The sequence below is a fragment of the Bufo bufo genome, chromosome 1 (genome assembly GCF_905171765.1).
Source record: "Bufo bufo chromosome 1, aBufBuf1.1, whole genome shotgun sequence".
NCBI lineage: Eukaryota > Metazoa > Chordata > Amphibia > Anura > Bufonidae > Bufo > Bufo bufo.
This window is the reverse complement of record NC_053389.1, coordinates 207,286,307-207,300,553: the sequence shown is the minus strand read 5'-3', so window position 1 is coordinate 207,300,553 and position 14,247 is coordinate 207,286,307. Positions and strand designations below refer to the sequence as shown.

Sequence of the window (14,247 nt, the reverse complement as noted above, 5' to 3'; positions counted from 1 at the left end):
GATTCTTGTTCCGGTAGTCTTTCCTCTATCTTGTAACTTCAATTTTCATAGCGTGGCCACGCTTATGATTGCGGAGGTGCTCTTTACAGGTGCCCGATCCGGACCATCATTTTAGTATTGATTGTTTATACCTGACCAGAGGGTGGGTGTCCCTCTAATTTGGGTTAGTAGCACGTGTTTCTATAATCCGTTTGGAGTGAGCCACCATATTGAAATACAAAGAGATACAGCATTAGTCTGAAGTCACAGCAGGTATTGGCAATGTGTGGCAGGAATATATATCTTCTGCTCTATCATGTGCTTGGAGCTCTTTGCAGGATAAGTCTTCTGCTTGTGGCTCTGTAATGTGGCAGGAATTTGGCTTCTGCACTATCTATCATCTGCTGTCTTGGTAAATGACTTGCTGAGGAGGAATTTGGCTTCTCCTGGGGTCTCTGGACGGTACTCACAGTTAACTTCACAGGGTATGCTTCTTCCTGGAATACTGGAGGTGGCTGCTTGCTTTTACCAGCTGAGGCTGCAAGGCTCAGGCTGGAGATGATGATCAATTGTCTCAGCCGAGACAAGATCCTGGCTTTGGATCCCTATAACTGGAACTCCTAACAAGCACACCCTACCCCTAGCAGGGGGTGGGTTACACTTACCTAACTTCCTCTCCACCCATGAGGCAGGATATGGGTTGTAGCAGGGTAAAAGAGTTTCGCAACATAACTCTGGGATGTTACACATGTACTAGTTTAGTATCTCTTATCTGAACTCTCTCCAAAGTATCAATATCCTTCTGGAGATATGATCTCCAGTACTGCGCACAATACTCCAAATGAGGTCTCACTAGTGCTCTGTAGAGCGGCATGAGCACCTCCCTCTTTCTACTGTTAATGCCTCTCTCTATATACCCAAGCATTCTGCTAGCATTTCCTGCTGCTCTATGACATTGTCTGCCTACCTTTAAGTCTTCTGAAATACTGACCCCTAAATCCCTTTCCTCAGATACTGAGGTTAGGAATGTATCACTGATTGTATATTCTGCTCTTGGGTTTTTACGCCTCAGGTGCATTATCTTGCACTTATCAACATAAAATTTTAGTTGCCAGATTTTTGACCATTCCTAGAGTTTTCCTAAATCCTTTTCCATTTGGTGTATCCCTCCAGGAACATCAACCCTGTTACAAATCTTTGTGTCATCAGCAAAAAGACACACCTTACCATTGAGGCCTTCTGCAATTTCGCTGATAAAGATTTTAAACACTATGGGTCCCAGAACAGATCCCTGAGGTACCCCACTGGTAAGAAGACCATGGTCTGAATATACTCCATTGACTACAACTCTCTGTTGTCTGTCCCTCAGCCACTGCCTAATCCATTCAACAATATGGGAGTCCAAGCACAAAGACTGCAATTTATTGATAAGCCTTCTTTGAGGGACAGTATCAAAAGCCTTGCTAAAGTCTAGATAAGCGATGTCTACTGCACCTCTGCCATCTATTATTTTAGTCACCCAATCAAAAACATCAATAAGATTAGTGGAAGAAATATAAGGCTGGCACTCAAATATGTGAAATCAATAGAAGTGACAATTTATTACATAAAAACCAATACAATGCACAATCAATTGATTAAAATATGTGGGAAAATACACAAAATATACAAAATATAAAATGTAAAAATACTGCAGTAATATATATGCACTGTGGACTGCAATCTAGGGGTATTGTCGGATAACCCTTGAGAAGCTCAAAATGTATCTCCTGGTTGGGTCTGTGGGGAAACTTAAAAGAACAGTTTCTCTGTGATGTAAAATAATATCCTCCTTGAGATGATCCTCTGATTGAAATACAGACTGTTCCAGGAGCGACACTATGGCCGGATGGTGATGGCAATTCAGGGAAAAAATGTAAAGTTCCAACTAGTGTGGATATACCACAAAGTAACTGTAAAGCTGCAGGTGGGGAGTAAAGCAGGACCGGTTTATCTTACCCTTCTGGTTCGGGTCCGGTAGCTGGAAGGTCTCTTCCTATTACCGCTACTCACCACGATGCGCCAGCTTCTGCTCACGCTGTTCGGCGTCCCCGCTCGAGACTGTCGTGTCACGTGATGCTTGTCTCGCGGGATTTGCCTGTCAGGAAGTTCAGTCTGTTTTTTCCTCTGGCTGCTTTCGAATTAGATTTCTATGGAGCGCTCCAACATCCGAAAGGTTTGAGAACTTGCTTAGTAACTCCAGGTCATTCTTTGGGGGTGAACTCGCCAGACGCGTTTCGGGGACGTCTCTCCCCTTCCTCAGTGGCTCTACCCCCATTGTAGTGTCACTTCCTTTTATAGTCCGCTCAGTACCATCAAAAATCCGGATCAAAAGTCCGGTTTTAACTACTTGCAGCATCAGTGCGGTTTTCATGCGGTATTTCTACAGCATATGCGTTTTTGCTTATATTCTCTCCTTTATGTTATAATAATGTCGTGTAGTAAAGGAGATATCTCCACAACAGTGCTATCAACAGCAAATAACATAAGAACATAAAAAACATAAAAAACATATATAAATACACAAATGTGTGTATTGCCATCTTCTTACCTTTATAAAAACAATATTAATGCGGTCTTTGTATATAACTCACCACAAAGTGTATTAAAATGAATGGGTATAAAAACATTTAAAATAAATATGTAAAAAGAATAATAAGACAACGTCCAATCCAATGGTCACCAATAAAAACTAGCATTGTATGGAGGAGGGGACACAGTTCCTGGACTGTTCAGCACATATAATATTTAATATCCTAAGGCCCAATGGGAATTGTCCCCTTCATATCTTTTAGTGTTTGTCATTGAGGTAATAGGTATGTGGGCCTGTCTCCAAGGGTGGGTCACAGCGCCGGTAGACGGCCAAACATGCGACCCCCCATTGGACGAGAGTCACACAAACCAAGATCTATAGGAAACCAAAAATCTCAAGTTCGGCATTAAGGCCTGCCGGAATCAGGCTGCCAAAATCGTATATATGCCGTGATTCTGCCCGGGACATTCGTTCCACATGTTTCCCCCCTCTCCAGTGTGTATCTATTTTCTCCAGGGCCATAAATGTCAGTCCCCTAGGGTCTTGATTATGAGCTTCTTTGAAGTGCTTTGAAAGTGAGTGTTTCAGATATCCTTTTCTGATATTAGAGACGTGTTCGGATATCCTCACCTTCAAAGTTCTCTTCGTTCTCGCAATATACTGCCTGGAACAAGGGCACTGGACGAGATATATCACACTAGTTGAATTGCAAGTCAGGAAATCTCTGATTTCCCACAGGAAATTGTTCTGTGTTGAGCCAATCTTTTTAATACTTTTCGGGGCTTTGGTCACTTTACAGCCGGCACATTGGCCGCATCTGTAAAACCCCTTTAAGCTCATCTAATTTCCAGTATTTGGGGATTTTTTAAATTTATTTTTCACTGACGCAGCTATTTTTATTCCCAGATTTGGTGCCCTTGTAAAGGTAATTTGTGGTCTCACTGGGATAAGTGTGCCCAAAATTTTGTCTTGCAATAAATGAGACCAGTGTTTTCTGATTATCTCTTTAATTTTCTTATATTGTACAGTATAGGGGAGTATTATGTGAAATTGAGATTCTTGTTGTAATTCTTGGGGAGACTTATTTGTTAGAAGACTGCTACTGGGTATTTTCCTAACATTCTCCAATGCATCATCCAATATCGCACTTGGATAATGTTTGGAGACAAATCTCTTCCTCATATCCAATGCTTCTATTTCAAATTGGGAATCTTCGGTACAGTTCCTTTTCAATCGCCGGAACTGTCCGAATTGTATATTTAATAGCCAATTTGGTAGATGGCAGCTCAAGTGCAGGATAAAAGCGTTTCTAGCTGAAGGTTTTTGATATGTCTGACACATCTATTTGTTATCTCTCTTAGTAATTAACAAATCCAGGAACTCCGTACCCTCCAATCCAATTTTGGTAGTAAACACTAGATTAAAAACGTTGTCATTCAATATAGTTATAAACGAACGTAACATTTCTTCATCTCCTTTCCAAATTAAAATCACGTCGTCTATATAACGCTGCCAGAGCACCAGGCTGCCCCCGCGGTATGGATCAATGGCAGCCTGTTCCCATTGGGCTAGGAACAGGTTTGCGTAGCTGGGGGCAAACCTGGTGCCCATGGCAGTCCCTCTAGTCTGTAAATAAAAGTCCTTCTCAAAGTAAAAATAATTGTGCTGTAGAATATGTCTGATTCCTTCTAATATATATTCTATTTGTTCCGACTTCATTGTGCTATCTTTCTGCAATTGTCTGCTAATGGCCTCAATTCCTTGTTCATGGTTTATAACCGTATACAACGACTGGATGTCAAGTGTAGCCATGATCCAGTCTGGTTCGACAGTAAGTTCTTCTAAGATGTCAATAATTTGTGTTGTATCTTTTAGATAAGACAATGTAGTTTTCACCAGTGGTTGTAGCCAGGTGTCAATATATCTCGAAAGATTAGATGTCAGGGAGCCTATACCGGATACTATGGGGCGACCCGGAGGGCTCTCCATATCCTTATGTACCTTAGGAAGGCAATAAAAGACTGGGAGCCGTCCGGGCGTCCCCATAATAAAAATACATTCTTGATTGGACAGGATCCGCATCTGTGACCCCTTATCACAATATTCACGTAGATTCTCGCAGAATTTCAAAGTGGGATCAGATTCCAGTTTTTTATATGTTGAAACATCGGAAAGCTGTCTTAAACATTCTTCTGTATATTTTGCTGTCTCTAGAATCACGATTGCTCCGCCTTTATCCGCGGGGCGAATCGTTATATCCTCATTTTTCTGTAGTGCTTTTATAGCTGCTATCTCTTTATTTGATAGATTTTTTCTATAGACTGTCTTTTCTTTTATTCTTCTAAGGTCAGTTTCAACATTTTTCTGGAAACTGATAATTTCTGGGCCTATCTCATTTCGAGGAAATTTTTTAGACTTATTCTTTAACGTAGTATGTCTAAATTTACCTGTTTCTTGGGTATTCATCATTATTGGATTTTTAATAAAATATTTTCTAAGGCAGATATTTTTGATAAATTTTTGGACACCTATGTAAGTGCTGAATTTGTCCAAATGGGCACTAGGGGCGAATTTCAAACCTTTATTTAGCAGGGAGATTTGGGGCGGTGTCAGAATTATATTACTCAAATTAATGATATTATTCTCGTGATCAGTGTCTAGTGTTGTTATCGGTGATTCCTTCTTATTTCTTCCCCTTCGTGTCTTCTTGTTCCTGTTTGGTGATTGTGATATGACGTGCTCTGGGTTTCTCTCATTTTGTGTGTTAATGGAGTTGTTGGGTAATTCATCTGTCTTAAAGGGCGTGTCCGTGTAGGGGAGTGTTGTTGGTGTGCCTCTTGGTTGGTTTGTGAGTTGTTGTGTCTCAAATTGTACGGGTGTCGTTGAGGGGTTTGTGCTCTCCTGTTGTGATTTGGGGACCGTGATTGTCTGTGTTTGACTCGTGGTGAATGATGTGGAGAAGTCCTGTCTAAAAAAGGTTGCTGCGCGAGTGTTTCGAATCTATTTCTAATGGGTATATTGGATCCCATATATTCTATGGAAGTCTCAATAGGTACCTCATTTCTCTCTAGATGGTTTTCATTTCTATTATATGTTTTTATGTTGGTGTGTTTATTACTCTTTTTTGAGATTATTTCTGATTCAGTTTTATCAAGACTCTTGCATATCCGCTCTTGCCATAAGTTAAATATACTATCCTTAGGTAATTTCTCTATTTTAATTTTCATTTGGGTAATATTTTCTGTTAGGGATCCCAAAATTTGTATTCTTCTCTTAATGATGAGTTCCATGAGGCTACGGGACTGTGTGTGGAGGAGGTTTTCCCATTCTAGGTTGAACTCTTCTCCATACAGGTCCTGTGCAGGGGTTTTATATAGTTTAAGACCCTTGGCGATTTTGTTCTGTGCCAGATATTGGCGTAATGATCTAATCTCCCAATGTTGTCTAAGTTGTTTTAAAACAAGGTTTTCTAATTCCCTAAATAGCTCGTTGGTCGAGCTAGCCTCAGTAGTCGACATCTCCGATGGTTCAAATATAAATGAATCTACTTTAAGTTTTTTCAATTCAATATGATTCCACATATCCATTTTGGGGGGGGAGGAGCTAAATCCACAAATGGGTGAAAAGAATAAGATAAGCAACACGATAGTGGATAGCTCACTGCCTCTCCCAAGCGGAACTGGTGCTCTAGCCTAAAGACTGATCACCCAATCAGTCAAAGAGTAATATAATGGAAGAAATATAAAGCTGGCACTCAAATATGTGAAATCAATAGAAGTGACAATTTATTACATAAAAACCAATATAATGCACAATCAAATGATTAAAATATGTGGGAAAATACACAAAATATACAAAATATAAAATGTAAAAATACCGCAGTAATATATATGCACTGTGGACTGCAATCTAGGGGTATTGTCGGATAACCCTTGAGAAGCTAAAAATGTATCTCCTGGTTGGGTCTGTGGGGAAACTTAAAAGAACAGTTTCTCTGTGATGTAAAATAATATCCTCCTTGAGATGATCCTCTGATTGAAATACAGACTGTTCCAGGAGCGGCACTATGGCCGGATGGTGATGGCAATTCATTGTCACGAGTTGGAGGTCCCAGGAGAGACCTCTGCATCGTCAAGCAAAAACAAATGGCAATACGGTACAGTCACAACAGAGTTTATTGCACAAACAGAATCCAAGGAGGGAAACACAGGGAAATTGAGAGCTCTATGTACCGTCCGCACAGTGGGAGGAAACCCCCCACTGCACCACTGTCTAGTAATACTCCAGAGGGGCGTGACTAAGCAACTCCTGGTATTCACTAGGGCCCCAGATGGTAGGGTTAGGCTTTGCCGCAGGGAGTTGCCAGGGTCCACTCTGGAGCGTGAACTAGACAGTGACAACAGGAGCAAATGGACAACAGGTACCAGAAGGTACCGACGGTACATAGGCAGACATAAACAAACAGCCAAATACAAGTAGGCAACTAAAAACACAAGCAGGCGCTCACGCAAGGGAACAGGAGTGGCAATGAGCAGAGAAGGACTAGCTCCACCAGTGGTATACTGCGTGGCCTTGCCCATAGTACTCTGCAGCAAGGCACACTGCAGCAAGGGCTTGCTGAACAGAAACATATGAATATACACAAGGTGACTCAAACATAACTGGCAGAACCGATAACAAAACACAGGAAAGAGGACGGGAAAGAACAAGTAGGAAACCCACAGAGCACAGACAGACACGGATCCCATGGGTCAGCAGCATGGGAGAGGGAGTACAAACAAGGAGCAGGACAAGACAACACACACCAGGAGAGCTGACCCAGAACTGAGGAAACCTCAGCCTTATATACAGGTTCCATGGGTGCAGCAGAGAGGCCACACCCATGGAGCAGACAGAGAGGATTAACTCCAGATAGGAACACAGGGGAGTTAACCATAACGAACCACAAGCAACACACAGGAACGGAGCTGCAGCGAGAGCATAGACAGAAGGTCACAGCCAGAGGTAACGACTGTGACACCCATGCTGTTTTTCATTTTTCAATCCATGGGATTTTAGATGTTCCACAATCCTCTTCTTAAGTATGGTTTCCATTAATTTCCCTACTATTGATGTCAGGCTTAGTGGCCTATAGTTGCCTGATTCCTCCCTACTACCTTTCTTGTGAATGGGCACAACATTTGCTCATTTCCAATCTTTTGGGATGACTCCTGTTACCAGTGATTGGTTAAATAAATCTGTTAATGGTTTTGCTAGTTCACCGCTATGCTCTTTTAATAGCTTTGGGTGTATCCCATCAGGCCCCTGTGACTTATTTGTATTAATTTTAGACAGCTGACTTAGAACCTCTTCCTCTGTGAAGACACATTCATCAAAAGATTAATTAGTCTTCCTCCCTAACTGAGGTCCTTTTCCTTAAATTTCCTTTGTAAAAACTGAACAGAAGTATTCATTGAGGCACTCAGCTAGTTCTTTATCTTCTTCTATATACCTTCTTTCTTTTGTTTTTAATTTGGTAATTTCTTGTTTTAGTTTCCTTTTTTCATTTATGTATCTGAAGAATTTCCTATCACATTTTTTCACTGACTGGGCTAATTTATTTTCTGCCTGTGCTTTAGAAGCTCTTATAACTTGCTTGGTCTCTCTCTGCCTAATCTTATAAATTTCCCTGTCATCCTCGTTTTTTTTTTTTGTTTTTTTTTTAATTACTAAATGCTATCTTTTTGTTTCTAATGATTTTGGCCACTTCTTCTGAGTCTGAGTGGTCTCTTCCTTTTTTTTTGCTTTTACTGACAAGCTTAATGCAATTATCTGTTGCCTTCAATAGTGCCACTTTTAAGTTGTCCCATTTCTCCTGGACTCCATTGAAACTGTTCCAATCTGATGACGACAATAAGTCGCACGCCAAAAGGGTGCAACTACAATGGTGTTGCACTGTGAGATGCGACATGCTGCGACTGCGATGCATCAGTCACACAAAAATCCATCTTGGTTGGATTTTTGTGCAACTGTTGTGTTGCAACATATCACATGCCGCAATGCAACACCATTGACTATATTTATAAAAAATGTTGGTCAACATTGGTGTGACAAATAGTCATTGTGTAGCCTTAGCCTTAAGCCTTCCCCTTTTTCAGACCATAGGCTGTCACTATTGAAATATGTCAGTGACATTGTTCAGCACTTAAATGTGCTTTCAAGCTCTCTGGATGAGGAAGAATTTAAGAATTTTTAGAATTTCATGTTAATTTACCCTCAACAAGACCTCCTTCCTCCAAGACTCCCTATAGCAGGGGTTTCAAAAACACAGCCCACGGCAACCTATGCAGCCTGCAATACCTCAAAGAAAGGGAGGGGCTCTATTAACTAATGAATGCTTCCATTATGGAAGCACACATTAGCACAGGACAGGAAGCCTAAGGAGCAGTGAGTATAGCACCACTAGGGCTTCGCTGACATTACTCATCGCTCCCTGGTCCTGTTCCCCTGGTGCCAGCACTGCCTTAAGGGTTGTTTTTAAACTCTATGCGTGGTAAGGGCTTTGTGATGTCACAAGGTCATGTCACATGCTAAATTTACATGGGTTTTAAGCAGCTGTGGGATGTACCAGCAGGGAGATAGCTACATCCTGTGTGCTCTGGTAATAAAGATTAGCAATATAATATAAAAATAATGATACCTAACACTATAGATAGTGTTGACCCTGTGACATCAGAAAGTCCATATGGCCTATGAAGTTTAGAACTACCGTACCTTATGCCCTGGCAGCGTACAGCTTCAGGTCTGTACTACATAAGGTGGTGCATTTTGACCTCACACTGTGCAATGTCAGGACGCAGTGTAGCACTGCAAAAGAGTTGGAGTGGTGGTGGCACCTAGAGGAGAAGGGGTGAGTAATTTTTTTTGTGTGCTCTGGGGTCTGTATTCAGGGGACAGAGTGGTTGTGTGGGGGTTAAAGGGGTGGCAACAGTCTGATTTGGGGTCTGCATAAATTGAGGTCTCATCTGTGTTCTGTAAAAGTTAGGGTCTGATTTGTGGTCTGTATAAATTGGGGGTCTGATCTGAGTTTGTATAAATTTGGGTTCTGTATAAACTGGGGGTGTGATTTGAGGTTTGTATAAATTTAGGGTCTGATTTGGGGTCTGTATAAATTGCTCTTATCTGAGGTCTGTATAAATTTGGTGTCTGATCTGGGGTCTGTATTTATTTTTAGGCTGATTTTGGGGATTAATGTGGGGTCTGAATAAAATAGGGGTCTGATCTGAGGTCTGTATAAATTGGGGGTCTGCTTTGCAGTCTAATTTGGGATCTGTATAAACTGACGGTCTGATCTAGGGTCTGCATAACTTTGAGGTCTGATTTGGGATCTGTGTAAATTGGGAGTCTGATCTGGGGTCTGTATAAATGTGTGAGCTTCTCTGGGGTCTGCATTAATTTGGCAGCTGATTTGGAGTTTAATCTGGGGTCTGTATAAATTATTGGGCGGATATGGGGTCTTTATTAATTTGGGTTTAATCCGGGGTAAATTTGCGGTCTAAGATCTGTACAAATTTGGAGTCTGATCTGGGGTCTATAATTACGTGGGGGCTTATCTGGGGTCTGTATGAATTTGGGGAATTACCTGCAGTATGTGCGACCCATATATCTGGCCGAGTTTCAGACCCCTGCCCTATAGGCAATGGGCTCACTGTACATATAGTTAACCTGCATATATTGTCACATGCAAATCTTGTGAAAGTGGTGTGCATGCAACTTCCATGCAGCTCGGGGGATGCTGGGGCTACAGCTGTCTTGTTACTTATAGTCTGCAATAATTTACAGTCATAACTACATTGTGAATGCTATGTAACTCTTTGACATTAAAAAAATAATTTTACATGATGAACATTAGTGATTAATTTAAAAAAGGTCTAAGCTTTCAATCTTCATTCTTTAGTTCAGTCAGATATTGAGTTTGCAACCTATCTCTAATTCCATACTTTTCTTATATGGGCATGTCACTCACAGGACTACTTGCTAAATGTGAGGTCTGTGTGTCCAGGATGCTGCTGCCTTCACTAGGTGTCATGTATTAGCACAGCTTCATGCCTGAGTGTGTGATTTCCATTCCCTTGCAGAGTGTAAATGAAATAAGTAAGCTAGATTTATCAATGTATTTACATCAGTTTTCTCAGTGAACTCTGTGAACAGCTGTTGGCTCTCTTGGTCTTGGCAATCACCTACTTATCATGTGAAAGAAATGTTTTGTCTAAATAGAGCAAGCACTATACTAATTATTAGACCTTTTCTCCACTATATCTCAGACTACTGTGACAGGTAGTAATAACAATGTCCCACAATGAACTAGTCTGACCTTTTAGGAGACATGTTGTAATATAAAATTATACAATTACAATATAGAAAAACACGGATTACTGCTGTTTTGTGCTCTGCATAGGCGTATACCACAGATAAATACACAAGAGTAAAAGTCATGTTACAAAAACCACTAGATAAAAAGTGTGGTGGTATAGATATCAAAATAATTTGTAGTTAGCAGAGTAGGAGAAAACCACTATGACATTCTTGTGGCTAGTCATAAAATCGCTGATGCCTTATTCCCAAAACCAGAACAAAAAGTCTGTCTAAACCAGGGGTGCACAACCTGTAGCTCGAGGGCCACATGCGGCCCTTGATGCCATTATGTGTGGCCCCCAACAATCCGGTAACAGACATGTCAGTCTATGTCTTGTGACTGCTCACATGAATTTTTCATGTAATTCTCCCATTAGATTGGAGTCCTGGATCTGTAACTAGTGTAGGAAGGCGCAAGGGTCCGTCTTTGATGGAAGGTATGTGTCACCGAGGTTCCTGGCCTCGGTGAAGTAAAAGCCGGTATTTTCAGGCATCAGCGGCAGCTAATACTGATTGACACTTTGCTATTTTACTATGGCTGTATAGCTAATCTGGGACAGCTCTTACTGGGAGTAGTCAAAGTAATGGGTGGGTGACTACTCCCCACGTTCCAGGCCAGGTCTTGACTGGCCTATAAAAAACCCAGCCAGCAGTGTCAGCTGTGAGTGATTACCTCTCTCTGACAAAGGAGCTCTGGCAATCGCTGGTGTGGGAACTAAGCCCTGTGCTGGGCTGAAAAGCTGAGATCTGTGTGTTGGGAGAGCAGGCCACCTAAAGCCTGCATTATTGACTGCTGGAGGCAGAACCGCCGACAAGGTGACATTCTTTTGTTATGCATGAACTTTCTACTTGGTGTGAACAAACACCAACCTTGAAAGAGTGTTTTTTGTTTGACCTTATGTGTGAATAAACACGGACATTTGAATTACGAACTTGTACTGTGCCTCTGTACTGCACCCGCTTATTCCAACTACCAGAGCGAATCCCCACACTAGACATTAAAGGGGTTCTCCAGGAAATTTGAAAATACTTAAATATTAACAATATCATATATATATACTGTATATATATATATATATATATATATATATATATATATATATATATATATTATAAATAAATTTCCAAATGCCTTTCATTAGTTATAATGGCTCATTTTGTCTAGGGAGCAATCATTAGGAGAAAAAGAATGGCCTTGTCCTATTACTGCACACAAAACCTGACCTAATCACACATCTTCCTCTCTGCTCTACATGTCAGGGATAATGATCCTGAATACAGATGATAAGATCTTTAGCTGAATCTCTGTAGGAAGGGAGTTCATGAGGAGACATGAAGAACTGAGTGGATGGACAGGACAGACTGTGGTAATGTGGGGCTGTGGTCTTTAATGGTATATACTGTGTTCAATATGCCATAAATACAATATTTCAGTTGTTAATACCCCTTTAAGTGTTATTTTCAGCCCCCGTCATTGGTTCAGTCTTGCAATGTGGCTCCCAACTAGAAAACTTTGTGCACCCCTTGTCTAAACAAAACCAAGGGAGCAGGGCAACTTCACTCAAAAAATGTATTACTGTCACGGCTGTGTCATGGTCTGGTATTGTTGACCATGACACTTTTGCCGTGCATGCTTGTTGCTGGTGGCAACATGTTGTTTTTGCATGTTTTGACACTTCCCCTTTAAGTTGTGTGTCCCTTCCCATCCTGAGGTGCACGGGGTTAAGGTGTGTTTGCTAGGTGTGGTGGGTGTGACCTCAAGCCTTCTTATATGTTGGGGTGGTGGAACCTGAGGTCAGTTTGATTTTGTTTGTCAGTCTGTGTAGGAGCTCTGCTCCCTGGCTGTAAAAGTCTGTGTGAGCCACCCTTATTTATTATATTGTTTCCCGTGCTCTGTCTGTGTGTCCCCTCCGGCGTGTTTCTGTTTTCCCTCTCCCACCTGGTGTATGTTGTCATGGTGTGGGCCTTGTTTGGAGGTTATTGTGTTGTGGTGTGTTTCCTCCGAAAGGTGGTTGCTTTCCCGGAGGGGTTTAAGCAAACATCTAGACAGTGCGTTTCCGGTCCATCTAATCGGTCCATCTAATCGGCGGCAGGTAAGTTCTGGTAACCTAGGTTGTCTGTTGCCTTTTGTTACTTACCTGTCGTTCGGCTGTGAACCCTGTCTAGTTGGTGGCCTTCTGGAGACACCATGCATCCGTTGTGTAGGATGAATGGGTGGTCTCTGCCCTGTCTTCAGGCTTGGGGCATAGCAAGGATACTTAGGGTTCTAGGTTGGTGAGCATGAGCCCCCTTACCTTCTGAGGCGGCTCATGCATTAGGAGTTTAGGGAGATCTTCAGGGTCGCGTTAGGAGGTGACCTGCTCCCTGTTCCCTGCTATCCGGCGTAGCAGCGACTGATATTGTACGGTGGGGAGTTTCCCCCACTCCCCGTCATGACAATTACCCATCATAAACCCTATTATAGCACTAGAGATGTCCTCAGAGCCACTTGAACTGGTGAAGCCATTCAAAAGGTCACATAGAGTATAAACATGAAGGGGTCATGTATCAAAAACCATACAGATGAATATTCATCAAGGAAATACTAGACCTAATCCATAACTTGGTCGTGTGCTACTCATTATTGGAATTAGGCCATCCAACGGCATTACCTCTGTTAACATCACCTCAATCAAAGCTCTTCAAGATGTGGCAATTTTAGAGAGTGCGCCCCATACTGTCTCTAACCCCTCCATATTGCATATGCTAATGTACAGAACATCGGTGAACATGGGTGAAAGTGGTATAAAGTCACTATGATGCCCCGAATAAAATGTATTTTAGTGAACAGATTCTGAGCCAAGAACTGATCTCATAAAACTTGGTATATAAAAGGCCATTAGCATACACACTGAGTCCTGACATCTATCGAGCACCCGAGCACAATGGAAGTTGTGGCGAAACCAACCTCGCCACTGGGTTTTGGAGAGGCCTGTTTAAAAGCCTCTTGCCTCAGGATTATGGCCCATACTAACTTTTAAACCCCTGAACCTATTCAAGTGAATTTTGGATAGGTTTGTCCCCAAGTTATACTGTTTAAATTGATGTAAGTTATATGTATGGACAATGTAAACTCACAAAGTTGTAACAATTTATAATAAGTGTAACTTGTCAGCTTGGGAGGAATATGCTGGGTGTGTTTCTATTGTGCCATTGTCCCATTGTGTGTTTAAATGGTGATGTCTGTCCTGTTTTTAGCCACATGTGTATTGGCGATTTCCCTTTGTCCTGAGAGATAATTGGATTGCTCCTCGGTTGTCTCC

General features: G+C 41.6%; 1 long non-coding RNA gene across 1 annotated transcript; it reads left to right on the top strand.

The window, feature by feature from the left end:
* The first annotated feature begins 2,861 nt into the window (after nucleotides 1-2,861).
* LOC121003081 lies at nucleotides 2,862-8,270 on the top strand. Its single transcript, XR_005779411.1, has 3 exons — nucleotides 2,862-2,872; nucleotides 6,972-6,981; nucleotides 8,084-8,270. It is a non-coding gene; the product is annotated as an uncharacterized LOC121003081 (long non-coding RNA).
* Nucleotides 8,271-14,247: the final 5,977 nt, after the last annotated feature.